Here is a 24437-nt window from a genome sequence, read left to right on the forward strand (position 1 = left end):
ACTGGCTATTTCATTTGCTTCAAAATGCTGTTCCATTAGTTCAGTATACATGAGCCAACTACCCGCTGTGTAATCAAGCATGTCAATCTTTCAGGTGAAGTCAGCCATTTCAGCATTCTTTAATGATTATTATCACCTGGTACTCTCTCCTTATGAACCCATGAATTCTTCCACATAAACTCAGTGACCACTTTACTAGGTACACCCGTACACCTGCTTGTTAATGCAAACATCTAACCACCCAATCATGTGGCAGCAGCTCAATGCATAAAAGCATGCAACGTGCTCAAATGGTTCAGTTGTTGTTCACACCAAATATCAGAATAGTGAAGAAATGTGATCTAAGTGACTTTGACCATGGAATGCTCTTTGGTGCCAGGGTAATCTGAGTATCTCAGAAACTGCTGATCCCCTGTGAAAAAATGAAAAACATCTAGTTAATGGCAGTTCTGTGAATGAAAACACCTTGTTAATAAGAGCCATCAGAGGAGAATGGCCAGACTGGTTCAAGCTGGCAGGAAGGTGAGATTAACTCAAATAACATGTGTTTTAACAGTGGTGTGCAAATGCGCGTCTCCGAATGCACAACATCTTGAACCTAGAAGTGGATGGACTACAGGAGCAGAAGGCCACTTTACAAGGTATTGAGTGCAAGAAGAGACTTCCCCACTTTGAGGGAGGTAATCATGTGTATCTTGTGAGAAAGTTAATCATTTGTAAATTGTTCAGCCCAGTAATATTGCCATTATGAATGTATTAAATTTAACTGTAGTAAGCTAAAAGATCTGATGAGACTACTGAGTGTAGCATTTGTGTAAAGTTAATCTATTTCTATTTCCCATTACTAAAAAGCTGGCAATCCAATCAAATACATTTTGCAAAACCTGGCAATTTTTTCATGTTAGGTTTGTTAATTAATACATTATGCATCTGTTCAGTCCATCACATTTCATTGTTTTATGGTTTGAATATAATTTTAATGTAATTAATAGCAATTACATAATTAACTCTGTTTTCCATTATCATAGAACTGAATTAATGCTCTTTATCTGCTGGAGTACCATGATGAAAGGCATTGACATTATTCAGAAATCTTCAAATTTGTACTCCATATCATCTATATTTATATTCATAAATCGTTTAATATGAACCTTAATTTAATAGATACCGGTCTATTGGTAATGATTTGTCATTACTTCTCAAGACTAAGATTTCACTATCATACGGAGGAAGTGCCTGAGCTGATGTCCATTGAAAGATATTGTATTTGTCCTGTAAGCAGGACGTAATACACCCTATGATGTTATTTGAAAACATGAAGAATTCTGCTTCTCTCACCTGTAGCTTTGACTAATATTTATCAATTATTACAATGGTATATTTCACCATTTATATCATTGGTACCAATAGGCTGTTATGCACAGTTGTCATGCTTTTCTTTATTCACAGGATGTGTGAGTTACTGCCAAGGTTACAATTTATTGTTCATCCGGGTAATTGTCCTTTGGCAGATCATGTCGAGTCACCTTTCTGAACTCTTGCAGTCCATATGTGAAGGAACTCTTACCATGCACTAAGATTTTGACTCAGCGATAGTGAAGGAGCAACAATAACTTTGCAAATCAGGATGATGTGTTATTTGCAGGTCATTGTGTTCACATGCATGTGGTGCTCAGGGAATTATCGACTTACTGCAATAGCAGTTGGGAAAGAGCTGAAGCTAGACTGAAGAATGCAATAACTGCCCACATGGTAAAGAACAATAAGGTGAAATAGACTCAATGTGGACTTGCAGATTGGAAATCATGTTTGACTATTTCCCTTGAAATATTTTGAGCATATGGAAATTAGATAAGGGGGAACAAGTAGATCTTGTGTATTTAGATTTTCAGAAGCATCTGTAATAGCCTCCCACAGGAGGATGGTCAGAATAGTTAGAGCACTTAAATTGGGGGTGGGTGGCGGAGTGCAATGGTAAAGTACTGACAAGGATGAATTGGTAACGGACAGAACACAAAGAGCGGGAGTAGATGGAGTCTTTCCTGGGTTGAGCACCTCTGACTAGGGGGGCAGTCAGGCTTAATAATTGGGCCTCAAGTATTCACAATTTAAATCAATGATGGGACTGAATATCCAGTTTTCAAGTTTGCTTATTTTCAATGTTGGAGTCAGTTGTGAGCAATGAGGAGAATATCGAGAGCCTTCAAGAGGATATCAGCAAACTATATTGGGCAAGAACTTGACAGAATGGAAAATGAGATCAACACTTTGATGTACATAGAAGAAAAGCAGTGTGTGCTTTTTAAGTTGTGGAAGACTAGGAAGTACTAATATTCCAAGGGGCTTTGTGTCTTTGTTCACATGTCACTGAATGCTAACACACCAGAGTTACAAAAGCAAATAGTAAATTGCACATAAAGTACAGGAGGAACTCAGCAGGTCAGGCAGCATCTACGAAGAGGAATAAACAGTCAACATTTCGGGCCGAGACCCTTCATCTGTTTATACCCCTCCATAGACACTACTTGACCTACTGAGTTTTTCCAAGATTTTGTATGTTACTCTGTATTTCCAGCATCTTTCAAATCTCTTGTATTTACAAATAATTAAGTTGTCCTTTCTAGAGGACTTGAGTTAAGATGCCTTACTATGTTTGTAAAGGATCTTGATGAGATTGCACAGCTTTGCTGGCCTTATCTAAAGCAGTATAAGATGTGCACCCAAGTAGTTTGAGGGACGTTATTTTGCTATATGATAAGTGATTGAATAGATTGGGCATGCATTCTCTGGAGCTTACAAGAATGAGAGAAAATCAAATTGAACCTTACAAAATCCTTACTGGATAAATGCAAGGAGGGTGTTTCACCTGTCTGACAACACCAGAATCGGGTCATAGTTTCAGAACGAAAGATGGGCCATTGGGGACTGAAATGTAGAGAAACCACCTCAAACAGATATGGTGAATCTTTGGAGTTCTCTCCCCTGAAAGACGGTGTGTGAGGTTCATTCACTGAGTCAATTCAAAACAGGAAAGATTTCTGCCTATCAATGGATAAAGAGATTGTGCAGAAAGATGGAGCTGAGGTAAAAGAACAGCTTTAATCTTGATTAATAGTAGTGTAGGGTTGAAGTGTGGAAGACTTATTCCTGCTCTTAATGCTGGCTTACATTTTGTTAGTTTTTTCTTAGTGTAGAGCCAGGGTTCCCATCCTGGGGTCCACAGACGCCTTGGTTAATGGGAGGGGTCTGTGGCATAAAGGTTGGGAACCCCTGATGTAGAGGCTGCAAGACTGGGAGATCTTGTTTTTTTTAAATTAAAAGCTTTGGCGCGTTGCTCCAGTGCATCTTGTAAACAGTGTGCATTGTAGTCATGTTGTAACGCTGACATAAATAATGGGTGTCATAAATAATGGTTATGCCAGTTGGTTACGCTACCATGTGGAAAAGCATGGTAGCATTGTGGTTAGCATAACACTTCACAGTGCCAGCGATCTGGGTTCAATCCCCATCACTGTGGCCGAAGACTTTGTATGTTCTCTCTCTGACCTTGTGGGTTTCTTCTGGGTGTTTCAGTTTCCTTCCACATGTCAATGATGTATGGGTTAGTAGGTTAATTGGTCACTTGGGTATACTTGGACAAAATGGGCTATTTGGACTGGAAGGGTCCATTACCATGCTGTCTCTCTAAAATATATAAAAAAATTAAAACTTCACAAGTGATGCCAGGCTTCTTGAGTGTTTCTGGAATTAGTTAGGCCAGACCAAATCATTCCACAGCACTTCTGACCCGCAGTTTTTCAATAGTGAAAGAGTTCAGTGAATCATGAGGTGCATCACTTTTCATAGGATACAGTCACTTGTCCTTGTGATCAATTTTCTGGTCAGTGGAGGCACCCAGGACGTTGAAGGTGGAAGATTCACTAAGACTTGTGGAGATGTTTACACATCCTCTTGACATAGGCAACGTTGCCAGACTGATGTTATTTGTCACTTCGTCTTCCCCCTTCCTTTGAATGGGTCTAGGCCTGAAATGTCAACCATTTTTTCATTTTCATAGATGCTGCCTGACCTGTTGTGTTGTCACTTAACAGTCCAATTGTAGATATTGACTAGGTCTGCACATTTGAGGGTATGTGCCTGCAAATGAACAACACAATAACCAGCAAATATCCCCTTTTTTTATCCTTGTGGATGTAAAATTATTCAATTGCACTTGAGACATACATTATTGGCCCTAAGCATAAAAGGGACTATGTTAAACCAGGGAAATAATAATATTGTTTGGGCACATGATATGCCATTTAATTTTATATTATTTACCCAAATGAAACTCCCTGTTCAAATGGGGTGTTACATTTTTTTTTTCTCTCAGCGATTTTTATTATCTGGAATTAGGAGTTTTTGTAGACTGGTTCTGCAGATGGTGCATGGTTTATAGAATTAACTTTTACCTTAATCACAATAATCTGCATTGTATGCTGTTCTCTTCTTTGGCACTGAATATATCAAATATGAAATGTCAGTAATTCAAAAATAAACCAGAATTCTAATGTATTTGTTTATGACTAAACTATTAAAATCAGCCATCCTCCCAAAATGTGAAATAATCAAATAAAATTATTATCAACAATGTGCTCAAAAGATTAAATATCCTGTTCAAAACCTCCTGGAAAGTCAGATCCTGCTTAAAATCTTCTGGTGTTCCTTTCAGCTCCTATTTAAGCTGTGCATCACTGCTATTACCTTATTACATATGATCACAAGTTCTCTGAAGGATAATTATGTACATATGTTCCAAAAATAAAATAGAAAACCAGGATTAAAAATAATAACTTCCATTTCACATACAAAATAAATCATCAAACACAGGATGAGAGGTTTGACTTATTGCGAGGGGCCTGATTGACCTGCAGTCTTTAACAAATGAGGATGATTTTTTGAAAGATTAAAAAATCCTCAAGTGTGCATATCAGGATAGGATGCCAAGGCATTTTCACCGGTGAGAAAATCTTCAATGAGGAGACAATTACAATAAGAGGGGCTGGGCATTAAAAATTTCTTCATGGAGGGTAGCGAATCTTTGGTGTTTTGGAACTTGCTTTCATTGTCCCACCCTTCCTGAGTTCTGTGATTTCTATTAACCAAATAATTATTCAACAAATTCTTGGCGTCATTCATTCCTTTACTTTACTGTCGGTATATGTGCACTCCAGGCCCCACACCTCAAACTTAACAATTTCTTACCCAAGCGTTTACACTATTTTTTTTCTGGCAAAAAAAATGCAGATCTGGAAATCTAAAATGGGATATGCTGACATGAGCGGGTGAGAAAAGGTTTAAAATTTCAAATGAGTGAATCAACTGAAGAATTTGTTGTTGCACATTGCATTTCATCTACAAAATGATCAAACTTTCTTCCATATTCATATCTTTAACTCTTAACCTGCAAGAAAGTATATTTTACAGCCCTTTTGCTTGAATGAATATTTATAAATATTACTCAAATGAAACAACAGGGTGAAATTCCTGTGCTTTACCTGGCAGCAGACTGTTAGCAAAGGTGTGGTGCTGATGAAGTCATTATGACCCACCCGTGAACACAGGTAAGAGTTTCAGTGAAACTCAGATTTATAGATCTTTGCATGAATCATTCCATGTGATTTAATCTCCCACAATACAAAGGCCACCCATGTATAAAGTGATTCTCAGATCATTCACATGAACATAGCAAAATGCCAAAGAGCTAACCTCAGGAGTTAACTTCCTTTTCAAATTAATTTCCACAGTGAAATAATGTGTCATATAAGAAAGAACCAAGTGCATATTTCTCATGTGCCATCTGATGACATGGAAATGAAACATTTTAGACAGATTAATTGAGGATTAAAGATCCTCGTTTATAAAGCAGCCACCTGTTTCACTGAGGATTAGTCAACACTAAGCGTCAAATAAATAAGATTGCTCTCATTCTCAAATTAGGCACTTGGAGTCTTTTTGCCAGCAAATTCCCACAGGTGAACATGTACGTATCATGACAAATTTGTCACTGAGGCATCTTTAGATGATTGATAATTTTTAGGGAGGATGGGGGTTATTAATTCCCAGGGAGCAACAGAATCTATGGGAACTAACCTGGGAATTATGGATCTAACCCTGACTCAAATAAACAGGAGTGAAATCAGGATCCTTGGATTCAGATTTTCCTGAAATGTCTGGTCAAAGATTCAGGGGGCTTGTCAAATAGCTCACATCTCTCTAACTTGATCTCTTGACAAATGTGTTAATATTTTTTAAAAATTGCAATGCTTTGACTGAACTTTAATACCCTATATATGATTCTAATAAATAGATTGAGTCATCATTCCAGTAACATTGAATAATACGAAGTACACATTAAGCAGACCAGGCTCATCTCTGGATGACCTCCAGTGGACAACAGGCATATATATCTATTCCTATTGATCTTAGTATCTAAGGGTCAGGAAGGAGACTTGGTTCACAGTTGACTTTCTAGCAAATGACTGATGTTCATATATTGAGTTAAAATAGAGTTGTTTCTCTCCTATTTAAGGCCAGATACTCAATTGACATTTACAATTGTCTTGGCAATACATACATATAGGCATCCGTTAGTCTGATGAGACAGTGGATTTGCGCCTTGGAAGGTTTCCAGGGCGCAAGCCTGGGCAAGGTTGTACGGCAGTTGCCCATGCTGCAAGTCTCCCCTCTCCACGCCACTGATGTTGTCCAAGGGAAGGGCATTAGGATCCATGCAGTTTGGCACCAGTGTTGTCACACAGCAATGTGTGGTTAAATGCCTTGCTCAAAGACACAACACGCTGCCTCAGCCAAGGCTCGAACTAGCGACCTTCAGATCACTAGACGAACGCCTTAACCACTTGGCTGTGTGCCAACACATAAGAGTAGCCCTACCAACAACCTACAACTGGCATACAAAATTCACAATGGCATCCAGAACCATTAATGACCACGGTGACGAAAAGAAATAAAGTAACAAATGGTATCCAAATAGTGGTTTGCTAATGACATACAGTCAGGGGGGTGGAGAACTCTTGTAATAACCTAGTTGGCTTTAAACTCCCATTTGAAGCGAGCTATAAATCCAGTAATTGGAATTAAAACCTCTAAAATAGTTTAAACAGGGTCCGGTACCTTCTCAGGGAACAAGGAAAAGAGATTAACAGCAGCACTTCTTCACCACTTGCGGGCTGAGAATAAACGCAAAAGGAAAAATTGTTTGCAGCAATCCTACACCAGGTCTTTCTAAGAAGTATGTACTATACATGAGGCCTCATGTAGGTTGGGGTCAACCATAGCTATTGCATCCTAACTGTATACGTGATATGCAAGCCAGAGCAGTACGATATTGGGGGGGGAACTGTTGCCCATGCAGCAGGCCCCCCCCTCCATGTAGCTGACAAACCCAAAGGAACAGCAGAAATCGATGCAGTTTGGCACCAGCAGCATTTGCTGGACCTTCCAGTCAGCATTGAATGTTGGACCGCCTTAGGGTTTCCAGCTCTGAATTTTTCCCTCTGGGTTTACTCATGAAGCCTACCTCATGAGTGGGTATAGACACAAGGCAACGGAGGTTTGAGATCAGAGTTTTCCTCCTCTTAGGTGAGCTGTCAACCACATCTGACAAGCCCCATCTGCTCGAAACAACTGGTTTTAAAGTGCCAGTAACCTGCCTTTGTTCCTTCTCCTGCCAATAGAAATAGTTCCACCATTTCCTATTAGCTAGGCCACAAATGAAGGCCAGGAGCTGGACATGGTTAGCAGAGGCTATTTGAACGCATACCATTGGAAGCATTTAATAGGTTTTGGGAGTTTGAGCCCACTACCTCCCCTGGCTTTTCAAAACCATAAGGAACCAAGTACGTATGTACATTTTCCTAATGAAACGTATACCACTGCAACTGCCAATGATATCGATTTACTTTGTGTAGTTTAATTTAGTAACTATTCTGCTTTTAGTACATGCTCATTCATGGTGGAAACATACACTTGATTTAAAGTCCAATTAAAACAACATTAAAATAAGTCCTGGGCTTCTGGGCACAGATGATTTCCCAGTGTTGCACTAGAGAATTTCCTCTTGCTGTATATCTTTTTTGGTTCCTCACCAATATGATTTCCTTTTCTGGCCTCAGCAAGACAATAATAAGTAATGGCTTTCTGTTTAAGAGATTTTTAGGAGTAGTTTGGTTGCTGTTTCTTACAGTCAAGAGAAAGTGGCAAGATGGTGTAGCAGCTGCTGCGACACAGCTCCTGATGGCTCGAATTGATCCCCAACTCGACTGCAGTAAAAAATAGTTTCCTGATTTATCAAAGCTTCCTGATTTTTAGTACTTAGTTTCCCTATTAATAAACACAAATGTCTTGTCAGCTTTCCCAACACTGGGTTGTGGGAGAGAACTGGAGTACCTGCAGGAGTTGCATGTGGAGTGTCTGCGAATGACATGACTTGGTGTTGTATCTGAAGTCCAAGGTATACAAGATGGACAGGAAGGGAGCCAATGCAATCCCCTGTGGAGCCCCAGTGCTGCTCATAGCCATGTCTGACAGACAGCTCTGAAGCCACTCAAACTGTGGTCTGCCAGTCAGCTAGTCCATTATCCAGGATACAATGGAGGTGCCAATCTGCATTGAATGGAGCTTTACCCCCAGCAATGAGGGCTGTATGGTATTGAAGACACTTGAGAAATCAAAAAACATGATACTTGCAGTGCTGCCCTGCTTATCCAAATGGGAGCAGGCTCTGTTCAGCAGGTAGATGACAGCATCATCGACTCCAATATGCTCCTGGTAGGCAAACTGCAGGGGATCAAGTCCGATCTGACCGGGGGTTGGAGGTGAGCCAGAACTAGTCTCTCTAGGGTCTTCATGACGTGTAAGGTGAGGTAATAGTCATTCAGAACTTTTGGTTGGGCCTTCTCGGGTACTGGGACCACACATGACATTTTCCCCACAGTCAGGACCCTTTCCAGGCTGAGGCTCAGATCGAAAATGCACTGGAGAATTCCACACGGCTGCTCAGTACACTCCTTCAGAACCTGAGGGTTCGCAAAATCCAGTCCCAATGCTTTGCCGTGCCTAATTTTCCCCAGAGCCCTTCTCACCTGCTCAGTAGTGAAAGTGAGTCCATGATGACTGGGGAGTTGATGGAATATGGGGTCTGGGGGAGGTGAAGGATGGGATGATAGCAGTTGGTATGTGGAGGTGTAGATCAAGGAGGGAATGTAGACAGTGGTAGCCTGTGTTGTTCATCCGCATGTTGAACTGGCGGGGGGGGGAGGTGGTGTTGGTGGGGAAGGGGGAAGGAGGAAGGAGGGGATGCTTTGGTGCTGAAGGAGCATTGGATGCTTCAGCACCTGTACTGGTGTGCTAAAGATGGTGTGAACAGCAGGGCAATTGTTAAACCTATTGAAATATTGGTTTAAATCATTAGCCCATTCACGGCTGCATTCCGAGATTCTACAGCTACACTGATTGAAGCCAGTGATGTTCTTCATGCTTCTCCACACCTCCCTTGTGCTACTCTGCCCAAGCTTGTTCTCCAGCTTTCTCGTGCATTCCTCTTTAGACACCCTGATCTCCTCCTTAAGCTCCCTCTGCACATTTCAGTTCCTCCCTGTCTCCTGATCTAAAGCCTCTCTTTTTGTGGTTGAGAAGAGTCTGCAGGTCACTGGTGACCCATTGTTTGTTGTTGGGGAAGCAGCAAACAGTCCTTGATGGTATTGCAGTGTCCACACAGAAGTTGATGTCCTCACTTATTGTTCACAAAGCACATTCCAGTCAGTAACATCAAAGCAGCCCTTCAAGGCCTCAATGGCCTCTAGAGACCATTTCTTATCTTGGTGGTAGCTAGCTGTTGCTGTACTTTTGGGGTTATATGAGGGCATGAGGTGAACCAGGTTGTGATCTGATCTTCCAAGTCGGCTGTGGAGAGGAGAGCTGTGGAGCTGTATGCGTCTTTAACATTTGCATACAAGAGATCCAATGCTTTATTTTCCCATGTATGACAAGAGCACCAGTTAAACATATGGATACTACCTCAGGAATGCTAATTCACAAGTTGCAGAGTAAGAATCCAAAACCTTCAAGTATTGTGTGACCCATAGCCAACGGACATTACATCTGGTGGAAGTTAGAATTAGGTTTTATTTGTCAGTTGATTAATTTCACAATGGGATGCTTTCATCTTGGCTGATAGCATAGTTTTTTTTAAATAAAGGGTCTTCTCATTGAAATATTAACTCAATTTCCCTTGCCACAGATTCTGCTTGACTTTCTCAGCATCTTCAATTTTAATTTCAAATTCTTATGAGCTGCAGTCTTCTTATTTTCCTGTCATTTGTATGTGGAGGTATTGTAGCTGGAGGAAGGTTCATGGTTGAAAAAGAAGTCCTTTAACAATATAAAGCAGTGTAAAGAAGAATCATAATGAACCTCAACAGAGTGGTGTTGGAGCCATTTCCAAAGCAAAAGACAATGAGTTAATCTGATTTATTTTAGCAGATTAGGTTTTAACAGTTTGTTTGGAAAAGCTTGCTGGTGCGTCAAGCTCCTTTTAATTCATAAGGTCGAAGGGTCTATGTGGAGCCCATTAGTTAATCAAGAATAATTTTAATGTATTAATTCACTGCTGCGGCAATCTGCTTCAGTATATTTGTTTGTTTCGTTATCATTTGCATCGTTACTGAAGGCTGTAGCAGGTGAAATTATCAATTGCCTTTCTTTCATCCACTGATTTTATAGACATGAAGTCTAACTTTAATCAAGAAATTTATTATCCCTAGTTTCTAGGACAAGCGGAAAGGTAAGGTGTCCAGGATAAAGTTAAGTACATTTGCCAAGTGTGCTGGGAAAGTTAAGAAAATCAGTGACACTTTAGCTTTCTTTGGCATATTAGCTATGCAGTATGATATTTCAATGAAATTGCTTTTTTTTCCAGAGAGATTAAGCAATAATCCCTTGAAATTAATATTTTCCAAATTCTTGGGGATAAACTACATGTCAATTTATTCAAAAGTATTTCTCACCAATTTCATATGTAACTGAAGCATAACTTCCCAATTTTGGTATTCAGCTTCCTTATCAATAAACGTTAATATACTGTCTGCTTTCTGAATAAGTGCATCAAATGTTAGGGTATCCAGATCTATTTGCATTTCAGGATAACACACGTTATCTTTGGCATTTCTTATGACCACAGAACATAGCTAGATGTAAGGATTTTAATAAGATTCTCCAGTCCATTTTGTATTATATTGAATTTGTAGTTAGGTAAGTGATTGTTTTGAACTTGCAGTTTATAATCTAAAACTGTGCTGCCTGTATCAAATTGTTTTTACACAAAAAGAAAGATTTTTCATTGCTCTACTGATTTGCACTCCCAGCAATGCAAACAACAATTGGGATCTGCATGACAAACAGTCCCCAGCCAACAGTGTGTAAGATTTTCTCTCTCCAGGTCAAATTGATGAACTGAGAGGAATCACTAAAGACTGCAGGTGCAGGAATCTGAAACAAGAGACAAGTGACTACTGGAACTCAATACGTCAGGTAGCATCTGTGGAGGGAAATGTACAGACAATGTTTTGGCTCAAAACATTGGACTGTTGTTGCTAATCATAAACATGAGAAAGTCTGCAGATGCTGGAAGTGTGTGTGTCTGTTGACTTCGTTGCTCATATTTGTTGATGATGAACTAAGTGCCTTGATCAGTTATCAACATTAGAACCCCTGAGTTCTGTATTCTGTGAACGCTGCAGTGACTAGAATCCACTAGGCTCTGAAAAGCGTCTATCTCAGAACTGGAGTACCTGCAGTGTATATTCCTGTGGCCGCGTAGAGTTTTCCTATTCTTTATATAAATTCCTGTGGGTGCTTCAGTTCTTTCACACAACACAAAGACACAGTGGAATTTTTACGGGCTACTATTAATTATTCCTTAATGCAGGTTAATGACAAAAGGAGCCAAAGTGGAGTTGATAGGCTTGTCCGAGACTGAATATACGGCAAGGCAGTAAGGAGTGAGAGGACGGTCTAATGAGATTGCTTCCCAAGAACTGCATGAATCTTTTGGTCTTAAAGTCTTCTTTCTGTTCTATTCCATCTATGTTCCATTCCATTCATATCCTGAGCAACACACACAAAATGCTGGGGGGCAATAAACAGCCAACATTTCGGGCTGAGTTCCTTCATCAGGACTCTTCAGTCATATCCTGCCTCACTATTCCCCTGAGAAGTAATTAACAAAATATTGCTAAGGATAGATTTGAAATTTCATTGGATGGATTACAGATCAAGCCTTGAGTTGGAATGCTAACCAACATTTCTCACCGTGAACTGCAGAAGCATATTACCATAATCCTAAAGACCACTCCATGGATAAAGTCCATTTCTCCTGGTAGGGCAGAGCTTTGGCAGCAACTGGAAACCAGGAAAGGTGGATATCACAAGCTAGATTAATGAAGATCTATCATACGCATGTACAGAGAAGGCAACAACATCCAGAATTCATTTTCCCAGGCACATGATTTTCTCATCAAGCTTTTGACAATGTGGGATGACCTATAAAGGATCAGATGTATTAGCTACAGTAGGTCCTCCAGGTCAAAGTCCAATGTTGTATATAAGCTAAACAAAAATTTAAACACTGCAAATGCTGAATATCTGAAATAAAGCAAAATTAACCTTTTCCTTTTTCACAGATGCTGCCAGGTTTTCTGAGATTTTCCAGCGGTTTCTGTTTTTATTGCATACGAGCCATTTGATCTAGATTGCTGTGCCTTCCTAGCTAAAAAAATATTATTCTGATCTTTCTTCAGCCTTTTACTTCCACTGATCACCTCTCAGATTCTTACCTCATCCTTTCTCCCCCCCCCACCCCACCCTCCCTCACTTGGTTTCACTTATCACGTGGGGCTTATACTCTTTCCCTCCACCCTCCACCTTCCTATTCTGGCTTTCTTCTCCTCCGTCACCCCCTCCATCACCTTCCTTTCCAATCCTGATGAAGGGTCTCAGTCCAAACTGTTGGCTGTTCATTCCTCTCCATAGATCCTGCCTGACTTGCTGAGTTACTCCAGCATTGTGTGTGTTTTACTGTGGATTTCCAGCATCTGCAGAATCTACCCCCCCCAACCCCCGACTCCGACTCCTCATCATTTTTCCCCAGTCCTGCTGAAGGGTATCGGCCCAAGACATCGACTATACTCTTTTCCACAGATGCTGCCTGGCCTGCTGAGTTCTTCCAGCATTTTGTGTGTTTTCTGCAGAATCTCCTGTTTATGACTGCAAAGTGCATTCTTCCTTTCAACTGTGAACTCCCCCCCCACCCCCAAATAAAACTTCCAGTTTGAATCATGTATTTTGTGGGCAGGGGATCCTTTAGTGATGCAATTAGAATGAACAGTGTAAACCTTAAATGACATGAATTTAACATGAATAGGTACAGTTTTATTTTTTATTGTACCTCCTAAGAACTGTACTGGCTCCTCCAAACATCTAACACAGATGTTCTATAAATGTCTTCAGCAATATTTTCAAGTCCTGTTCTCATGCTGTGGCTGGGAGTATTTGGCAATTTATCCTCAAATCAAGATGGAGAATAACAAGCACTAGATACAGGGGCAAATTCATTTGCAAGAGTACCATGACTCCAATTTGGATGAATGTTTATTATGTTTAAAAGTCATAAATTTTTAAAAATCAACAGAACTATCAAATGCAATTATAAATCCCATTACTAAGATCAGAGACAATTTTATTTGTACCCAGATGATCTGAATTTAATTTTCTGGCTACACATCTGGCAATATTTACATATCTGCTTGATTAATTTCCTGGAGGGACAGCATTCTTCCAGAAACACATAATGCGCCCGTCCCCAGCTGCCCTGTGAAGAGGGTTAAAATGATTTGGTGGGTTTCTGTCCCCTAGATTGACAATCATTTAGTCCATGAAACATGGGGTTAGTACGTAACCTGGGCCGCATGCCATGAAGGAAGCTCAAGTGACCCCACAAATGGCTTACCATCTGGTTTCTGTACAAACACCATGTTCCTTAGAGCCAAATCAAATATAGTCAGTGAGACTTTGAAAGTGCAGCCATCATTTTAAGATGGAATAGGATGGCATATGCTCTGTGTGCACTCCAGTAAAACCATTGGAACACAAAGGTAATATTTTTTAATTGATCAGTGGGAATAGGTTGGCGTAGCTGCACTATCGCTTTGCATAAAACTAACTTGGATTTCTTTCCACGGAAGTGTATTCTGCAAAAGCCCTGAATTTGATCCAAAGTTTCTGATAATTTACAAACTGTACTTCTGTTTCTAAGCTTGGTTCCTGGAAATTTTGATGGAACTCTGAATTAAGCCTCCTCCTTCATTCAATTCTCTTTTAATAGGCATAAAAACCCTGCAGCCTGTGAGTATTAGCTGGAGGGTCACATGGGCTTTGCTGCTGTGTTCATTGTCCTTTACCTGTGTGAATAAATCATCTACTGATATCGAGTCCCTCTAATGTTGATTTTGAGCCCACTTTTGCAAAAGTGAACTTTGGTAAATGTATCAATACTGCCATGAAAAAATCTGTAGATACTGGAAATCCAAAGCAACAGAAAAACAAAATGCTGGAGGAACTCAGCAGGTCAGGCAGCATCTATGGAAAAGAGCAAACAGTCGATTATTTTGGGCGCCTGAAATGTCGAGTGTTTACTCCTTTCCATAGATGGGGCCTGGTCTTCTTTGTTCCCCTAGCATTTTGTGCATCACCACTGCTTTGGCAGCTTTTAGAAAGTAATTTCCTAACCAGCAATCCATAAAGGGAGCAATTGAGGATGTGTTGATATCAAAGTAAGTATTTCAGGTAAGAAGAATAATAATATTCCCCACTTGTTCATTGAAGTGTTTTGGAACATTAACCTCTCTCAGTCAGCTTTCCAATCTTCTGTCTTCTCAATTGTCTCATTTTTCCCACCATCACCTTCTGTTGACCCCTTTTTATCTCCATCACACTACTAATGATCAATTCCTACACCACCTGTTAACTGTTACAAGTGATGTAATAACAACATTCAAATCCTCTCTCCCAACTTTGTTCTTATAGCAAGTTTGACCTCATTATCATTTAATGTTATCAAATATCTGATGTTATTCCATGTAGAAAATTATTAACTGGGGTGTGTTGTAATGGTAACTGCTTGTAGCAACCTGGAGAATGAACAATAAAAAGGAAGCCCTGGTATATGTCAGCTAAAATGGAGAGGACCACCCAGAATCCCAACAAAAGTAATTGATAGAAGGTATACTGGATTTCCTACATTATCCAACTGCTCACCCTGTCAAGCATCTCCTATTCCACATGCTGCAGAGTCTACCAAATTCATATCAGTCATCTGAGAACCAATAGGATTGAATTAGGTGTGAATTAATCAAGAAAATAGTACAAGTTGAGTTAATTAAAATCACCAGATAATTTCAGGCAAAATATTGGAAGGTGAATGTTGCAGCAATTTGTAAATATGACCAAATCTTGATAGTTAAGACCTCATGACATATAATTGAATCCATTAAGTCTTGCCGGCATTAGTTTTATTTTAGAGCTTTGTCACCCCAAAGCACTAATGGACCATTTCTGTGTTTGACTGTTTTTTTTTTATATACAGCTATCTAAAGAACAAAATGCACAATTGATCACAAAAATAATTGCCTTGTACTATTCTCTGAAGACAAAATTAAGTGACTTTTGAGTCACAATCAATAAGATTCAAGAGCAAAATAATAACCAGGGTTTCTGCTCATTAAGGGACTTTAGGTTCTCCCAGAGCACCACACATGAGCATTGTTTTATTTTACTTTTTTAAAAATGACACCCAGCTATGTAACATTGGAGCAAAGGGCCAAAGGTTTGGTCAAGGTAAGTGTTAAAGAACCATCTTGAATGAATGATGAGCTGGAAACTCAGGCATTAAGGCTTTGGCAGCTAAGAGCATAACCTCTATGATTGAGCAACCAAGTTTTACAGATGATTAATAAGAAATTCTGTGTTCTTGTGCAAAGATGCGTTAAAGTTTACAGATCTATTAACAGTCTCACAATGAAGAGAATGGACTGAGAAAGTTATGTGAGATGCACTAATGAAGCAATAACATATGACAATATTACAATTCTGTACACAGAAAATCTTGTACCAGATACTTCAAAAGGAATGTGAGAAAGAAAGATGGCATGGAATAGGAAGGTGAAAAAGGCATTTTGAAGTGTTTCCAGAATGCAGAGGTGGAACTCAATGTACTGACATCTTTGTTGCCACTGGTACCAGGTACAAATTTGGAGTATGGATGGCTGGAGGTGAATGAGGCTAGGTGAGCCATAGAAGTGCTTGTAAACGAAAGCAAGACAGATATTGCAACTGATACTATGGGGTCACAGGAAATTAGATTGGAAACCAGGATGAGAATATCGTTGTCCTGTGTCTGCATTGTCAGTGCATCACGGAAACCAACCACCCCTCCATATACTCTTTCTACACATCTTGCTGCCTTGACATTCCCTCTTGTTCCACCACACCCCCTCCCCCCATCAGGCAGAAGATACAAAAGCCTAAAGCAACTCACACAGAATGCTGGAGGAACTCAGCAGGTCAGGCAGCATCTATGGAAAATAGTAAATGGTCAATGTTTCAGACCGATAGCCTTCTTCAGGATCTGGTCCGAATGTCAACTACTCTTTTTTTTTTCAGCCTGCCCTACTGTGTTCCTCCAGCATTTTGCATGAGTTGCTTTGGATATCCAGCATCTGCAGACTTTCTTGTGTTGGTGATACTAAAATCTGAATGCATGTATTACCAGTCTCTAGGAAAGCTTCTATCCTACTGTTATAAGACTATTGATTGTTTCCCTAATACAATAAGATGGAATCTTGACCTTACAATCTGCTTCATTGTGATTTTGTACCTTGTCTACTTACACTGCACTTGCTCTGCAATTGTAACATTATTATTTTAACTTGTACTACCTCAGCATATTGTTGTAATGAACTGATCTGTAAGTGCAGTAAATAAGACAAGTTTTTTTTACTGTACCGTAGTACATGTGATGATAATAAACCAATTATCAATTTTATTTACCATGATCTTATTGAAAGTTGGAGCAGGCACAAGTGGAAAACACCCTGATTCCTCACTTATTGCTTATGCTGATTTGGCATTCAAACTTCATCTTGGATAGCAATAGACCACTTAGCATGCTTTTTCTCTTACTATTGAAACCTACTTTCTTCTACAGTTCAGGGACAAGCTAAAAACAACACAGATGTCAGTTTGCATTGTGTTCTAGGTAAACAATGTTCTGGTCTTCAGATGGAACCTCCATATCTATTTTCAACAGTAATGTCCTTAAAAGGTTGGATTAGGTGCTACCAATGGCCAAAAACTGATTGACTAAACACAAATGACTTCCAGCTGACACTGGCAATCAAAGTCAACTTTCAAAAGGAGATGATTCGCCTGCTGTTTGTGATAAATTGATTTGTTTCCTCAAGAAAAAGTCACATTCCTACTTACTGTCTCAGGGTGTGAGGTTTCTTGTTTATTCTGGGTGGCCCAAATTGGGTGATTAGTGTTTACTAGGCCAGTTACAACAGCTGTTCCCATATTCACTTGGTTGCTCACACTTTGATGTCTTCTGACTTTTTGACCAATCTGGCTATGTTTAGTTTGAGCATCCTCCTTGCTACACTACCAACCCAGAAAAGCTGAGATATGTATGCCAAAATATTTCATTCCTATAGTCTTTTCAATAATGACACTTATCTAATTAATAACTACTGTTTTAAACTAAGGAACTTGTAAACCACAACAGCATCCCCAGTAACAAATAAGCCATTTGGATGAAATAGATTTTTATTAGAAGACAGATTAAAGACTATTCAAAAAGAAACTCCATTTTGAGTAAATTATCTATATTTCACCCATAAAGCCAGCACACTGACGGGCAGTGCAAATGATTGTCTTTATATGCATCTTATTTAATGTCAGGGAGGCTGATCTACTTTGCTCCTAATTCAAAATTATTAAAGGAGTTGGTAAGGGCACAGCTAACACTCTGAAAAGAGACAGAACGTGTTGTTAGTCAGTGTGCAATTACATTTTACTGCTTATATTTTCATCTCTGAGCACTGAGTTTCACTTGGAAGTTAAGGATCAATCCAAAAGCCTTTCAAAACTTTACACAATTGAAAACACAGCAAGTAGAGTATTGGACATACACCAGCACTATTTAACGGGATCGTCAACTACTTTCAGATTGGCTGCTGACTGATTTCTACCAGTAGTCAGAGGTGACTTCTCTAAAGTTGTGGGAGTCTACAGTAAGTAACAATGCCAGCTGCTTAAAATTTGTATCGGTTTCAGAACAAACATTTTGTTCATGAACTGGAATTGTTTTTTGGAACATAGTATGATCTGGAAATAAGAAAAGGCAATAGGAATCAGGATAGGTTGATGGAAAGGGAGGAGGACAAAAGCTTTCAGGAGCAAGTGTCTTTCTTTTGATAGTGGAATTACACTCTACTCCATTCTAGAACTGATTAGTTTGAGGTAGGGTCCTACCAAGATCGTTCCTAGATTCCTCTGTTTCCCTGTGCACATGGGCTTTCTTGAAGGGTGACCAATGCATCTATCATGTCATCATTAATCTCTATCCACCAAACAGTTCCGAGCACTCTGCAATAATACTTGACGGCAGGAGACTAGCAAAAGATTAACATTTCCTCCAGGCGTAATTGCAAGACACTTGAGCCTGTTGTCTCTCTGCTATCAAATACTTCTCTGACGCCATCCTCTAAATTGGATGGAACATCAGGAAATGAAATGGTGGATTCAGTAGGGAATTAATTAATGGACTGTTTTGTAATATTTCCAGGATTTTTACCTGTTGATCCTTCACTACCTGTTTTGCTGTTGTTTTTTTTCTTTTGGAGGGAATCTAAAAGCAGAAAAGAACAAGAGATAGTTAGAGGAGAAAATGCATGGTTACAGAACTGGCAGCTTCTAAATCCAAAAGGATTTTATGATGACAGAAACATGGGACGTGAGGGGAAGGGTTAGAACCCCATAATGTTCATTGTCTCCAGCCCATTGCTGGTTGTGGTTTCAATAAATCACTCTGAATGCATATACAAGGACAAGTTTTAAAAGGTGGCAGTATGTTCAAATGAGATTTTGCTGATGTACAGCAGTGTTAAACTTTGATCTTGAAGTGAACATCTGAAAGTATGAGTCTATTTTGATTGTGCTACAATATAGCTCACTAAAAAGACATAATGGTGTTTCAGAGGCTAACGTTACACTTTCCATTCTGTGTTGACATAATGCAAGTTAATGTTAATTTGCATTCATGTCATGACATAAGAGCATAAATTGTAAACAAGAACATTAAAAAAAAATAAAAGCAAGTTTCAACCTTTTACATGAATCACAAAGTGAGTTTTGTTGGCAAGTAGTGGCCACTCAAGTTTTGTAGCCTGGGGAAAATTATACACACACACACATACACATACACAAACACACACACACACACACACACACACACACACACACACACACACACAACAAAAACAAAACTTTTTTGGTCTTTAATTCCTTAATTATTAATTATCTGTTTTAATGCAGAAAGAAAGTATTGAAATAAAAATGATGAAAGGAATTTAAAAACACAGTCCCTGCTGTTACAATCTCAGTTTAATTTTGGACCACACCCTTATTATGTATGCAGTATGAAAATAACTAAAACAAAATATACAATACCAATACAGTACTGGCAATTCTTTTAAAAAACTACAACCAAGATTAGAATCCCACCAACTCTGTACCTTACACACAACATAAAAAATATGAACAAAAACAGGCCCTTCAGCCCATCAAGTCTGTGTAGAAACTTTATGCTGCATAGTTCCATCAACCTGCACTCAGACCATAACCCTCCATAACCTCTAGTCATCTGGTAACCTCACCATAAGAAGAGTGTGGATACTATGGAGAGTGCAAAGGAGATTTACAAGGATGTTTCCTGGATTGGCAAGCACACCTAATGAGAATAGGTTGTGAACTAGGCCTTTTCTCCTTGGAGCAATGGAGGGTGAATGGTAACCTGATAGAGGTGTATAAGATGATGAGGGGGCATTGATTGTATGGATAGTCTGAGGCTTTTTCCCAGGGATGAAATGACTAACACAAGGGGGCATAGTTTTAAGGTGCTTGGAAATAGGTACTGAGGAGATGTCAGGGGTAAGTTTTTCACACAGAGTGGTGGGTGCGTGGAATGCACTGCCGGTGGTGGTGTTGGAAGAGGATACAATAGGGTCTTTTAGGAGCCTCTTAGACAGGTACATGGAGCTTAGAAAAGCTCTAGGAAATTCTAGGCAGTCTCTAGTGTAGGTTACATGGTCAACACAACATTGTGGGCCAAAGGGCCTGTAATGTGCTGTAAGTTTCTATGTTCTATAACCCTCCCATCTATGTATCCATCCAATGTTCTCTTCAATGTTGAAACTGAACCCGCGTACACCATTTCCACATTCCACATTGTCACCACCTTCAGATTCCCCTTAAACATTCCAACTTTTACTCTTAACCCATAACCTCTAGTTCTGGATTCATCCAACCTCAGTGGAAAAGGCCTGCTTACATTTACCGTATCCATACCCCTCATAATTTTTCATACCTCTTTCGAATCTACCCTCTCCTATGCTCTTAAATTCCTCTATATGAGGAAATAGTCAAGAACAAGACAGTGTGACTGCAGAAAAGAGGCATGTACAGGGATCCAGAGGACAGTTCCAGAGCAGCCTTACAAGTATAAGATTCTTCCTCCCTCTCTGGATGAAGGTGGGGACTCCACCGAGCACTGACTGACCATGCATTTCAGTAAGAAATGTCAAGGACAGATGATTATCTACACTTAGTGGCTATTTTTTTAGGTACACCAGTACACCTTATTATTTCAAATCATGCAGCATCAACTCTATGCATAAAAGCATGCAGGTATCGTCAAGAAGTTCAGTAGTTGTGCAGATTAAACACTAGAATGGGGAAGAAATGTGATCTAAGTGACTTTGACCATGGAGTGGTTGTTGGTGCCAAACAGGGTGTCTTTGAGTATCTCAAAAACTGCTGATTTCCTGGGATTTTTATGCACAACAGTCTCTAGAGTTTACAGAGAAAGGTGCAAAAAAAAGTGTGTGGCCGTTTTGTGGGGGGGCGGGGTGGTGGAGAAGAATACGTTGTTAATGAGAGAGGTCAGCAGAGACTGACCACATTGATTCACGCTGACAGGAAGGTGATTGTAACTCATATAGCCACACATTACCACAGTGGTATGCAGAAGAGCAGCTCAGAATGCACAACATGTCCAAGCTTGAGGCTGAAGGGCGACAGCAGCAGAAGACCACAAACATGCACCCAGTGGCTATTTTTTGGGGACAGGTGGTACCTAACAGAGACTACCAGAGACTGATTGTAAGTGAAGTACAGAAAGATCCAGGTATTCCACGATGAATCATAACAAAGTTAGAAGTTAAGTCCAACAGGTAGTTAAGAAAGGAAAATGGCTATTCGGCCTTCATTACAAAAGGGCTGGAGATAAATAGGGAAACTTTGTTGCAATTGTATAGTGCTGGTGCAATACTGCGTATCAGTTTGCTGATAGAATTTTAAGATTATAAGAGGAATAAATAAAGTGTACAACCTGTATCCTTCTCCACATTTCTGACACTAAAGGACATGTATCTAGGTGATAGGGATAAGTTCCAATGAGATGTGTGGGCAAGATTTTTAGACAGAAAGTAGAATGAGCCTGGAAGGTGGTGGCAGAGTGTTGCGATGGAGGCAAGTATAATAGAGACTTTATACAGACACATGATGTGCAGAGAATGGAGGGATATGGGTACTGTGTAGGGAATAATTCAATTAAGTGTTTAATTGGTTTGGCACAATATTGTGGGTGGAAGTCTCTGTTCCTGTGCTCTACTGTTCTATGATCTAGTATATAGATTTGGTCCCTTACCAAAAAAAAAATGATGAAGTAACGTTGGAGACAATACAAAAGTGATTTACCAGACTCATTCTTGGAATGTGACAGGAGTTCCATGAAAGCAGTAGTAATCTAATACCACTCTTTCAATAGCGTCTATCTAAAACACAAATTTCCTTTCATGGAATGTGGACTAAGGTAAAGAGGGAGTGTTGTCACTGTGCTTTGATCAAGATTTGACAAGACTGACACAAAAGGAAAAGGGTTAAATACAATTGCAAAGAAACCCTAATTGGCTTTCTCACGAAAATGACTGCCATCTTCTTTCAGCTGCCCGCATGCGAGAGCCCCCAGACTCTGCTGCAATGTCCGCGATTGTGACAGGATGAGAACACATTGTAACTGAAAATGCAACTTGAAATGCAAATTACCAAATGCTGGGAATCTAAAACAAAAGAGAAATTTTCTAGGCACAAACAACAGAAATTTTCTAGGATCTGCTCCCCAAGTCAGGAAGCATGTCCAGAGAGAGAATAAGGGTTAATTTTCAAGTTGATGAACATTCACCAGTATGTTATTCCCCTGAGAATGTAAGCACTCCTTGTCTTTGGTGGAAACTTGTGCGAAAGTCTCAAACAAGCAGCTTTATGAGTCAGTGTTCTTGTCTGGTGGCAGAGCTCACCAGAAACTTTAGCACATGCTGCTCATTATTTTTAAACATTAAATAAATGTTCAAAATAGTCACAGGGGATATATCACTGGATTTCACACATCTTTGTGGAGGGCAAAACCTCCCAGCAGTTGTGCAGTCTAATAAAATTTGCCTTGATTGCACAATTAGAGAATTGCCATGAACACAAGGAGTAGAATTTTAAGCAACACACATCAAAGTTGCTGGTGAACGCAGCAGGCCAGGCAGCATCTATAGGAAGAAGCGCAGTCGACGCTTCAGGCCGAGACCCTTCGTCAGGACTAACTTGACGAAGGGTCTCGGCCTGAAACGTCGACTGCGCTTCTTCCTATAGATGCTGCCTGGCCTGCTGCGTTCACCAGCAACTTTGATGTGTGTTGCTTGAATTTCCAGCATCTGCAGAATTCCTGTTGTTTGAGTAGAATTTTAACTTGCGTCAGTAGTAGGCAGCCATTAATCCCAGGGATCATGGGTTTGCGCCTCTGGTGGACTGTGTCCTCTCCAGGGCGCAAGCCTGGCCGGAAATATTTGAAGAACCGGCTGTTGCCCATGCAATGGGTTCCCCCTCTCCGCGTCACTGATGTAGTCCAAGGGAAGGGCAAGCGTCGATACAGTTTGGCACCAGTGCCGTCGTAGAGGTTGCCAGAATGAGGATGTAAACAACATCAAACTGCCTTAGGGACCCCGGCTCCAGAATTCTTCCCTGGGGTTTACTCCCAAAGCCTGTCTGAAGGGTGGGTATGACCACAAGGCAGCGGAGGTTTAAAATCAGAGTTCTCCTTCCTCTAGGCAGGCTGCTGCCAAGGCTGACGAGCCCCACCTGCCCTAAGCAACTGGTTTCGAGGCACTAGTGGTCCGCCTTTGCCCCTCTCTTGTCTGTAGAAACAGTTCCGCTGGGCGTAGTAGCTAAGCCACACAGTTGTCAGAGGCTGTTAGAGTTGCTCGCCATTTAGAGAACTTTATAGGTAGTGGGAGCTTATCTCCACGATCACCAGCCCGGCTATGATAACTTACATTAATAAAGGATATAAATACAAATCGTTTGTTACTGGATGACTACAAATATGGTTTCTTGATATTGTTTAATTTTACAGGACACGACAGTGAAAGATGGAGCCTTAATCCTCCAACAATATGTTAGTATAATGTTGGTGCGTTCCAATTCTCAATTCCTCTTAATTGGTGTCATTTCAAACTAGCTCCAATCTCAAACAGCTGAGATAAATCTACCAAAATCTGCTGCCACCACAGTTCTTTCAAGAGGCAAAAGCTGCCTCTAATGAGGGCAAGCTGGTTCTATATCGTGACATTGGCTCTTATTGAGTCAGCCACAGATAACACTGGCTGCAAGCCACAATCATGGTGATTAGTCAACGAAAGAAAGTTGGGGCCTTACCTGCTGTCGTAGCAGCAGTCTGCCTTGGATCACAATGTTTTTCAGGATTAACTCCAATAATATTTGCATCTACTTCTCTACTGAAAATCTTTTTAACTTTGTATGATGTTGTCCTTGTCTTTGATGACTTTTAATCAATACTTTGATGTATCCACCAAGTTTTAAGTTAGACATAATATATACTCACAAAAGCCACCCCCATTATTTCACAGGAACACTGGGACACAAACAAATCATTCTTCCTCTTGAGTTTTTTTTCTTATTCAGGTAAATGACGACTGATC

The 24437-nt window shown here is 40.0% G+C and overlaps 1 long non-coding RNA gene across 1 annotated transcript in view; it reads left to right on the forward strand.

Annotated features, from left to right (window-relative positions):
* Positions 1–554: 554 nt before the first annotated feature.
* Positions 555–24437, forward strand: part of LOC134355931 (uncharacterized) — a 46665-nt gene continuing 22782 nt past the window's right edge. Inside the window, exon 1 of the long non-coding RNA XR_010020223.1 lies at positions 555–641. This is a non-coding gene — a long non-coding RNA (uncharacterized LOC134355931). The remainder of the gene's footprint in view (positions 642–24437) is intronic.

The sequence above is a fragment of the Mobula hypostoma genome, chromosome 13, assembly GCF_963921235.1.
Source record: "Mobula hypostoma chromosome 13, sMobHyp1.1, whole genome shotgun sequence".
Lineage (NCBI taxonomy): Eukaryota > Metazoa > Chordata > Chondrichthyes > Myliobatiformes > Myliobatidae > Mobula > Mobula hypostoma.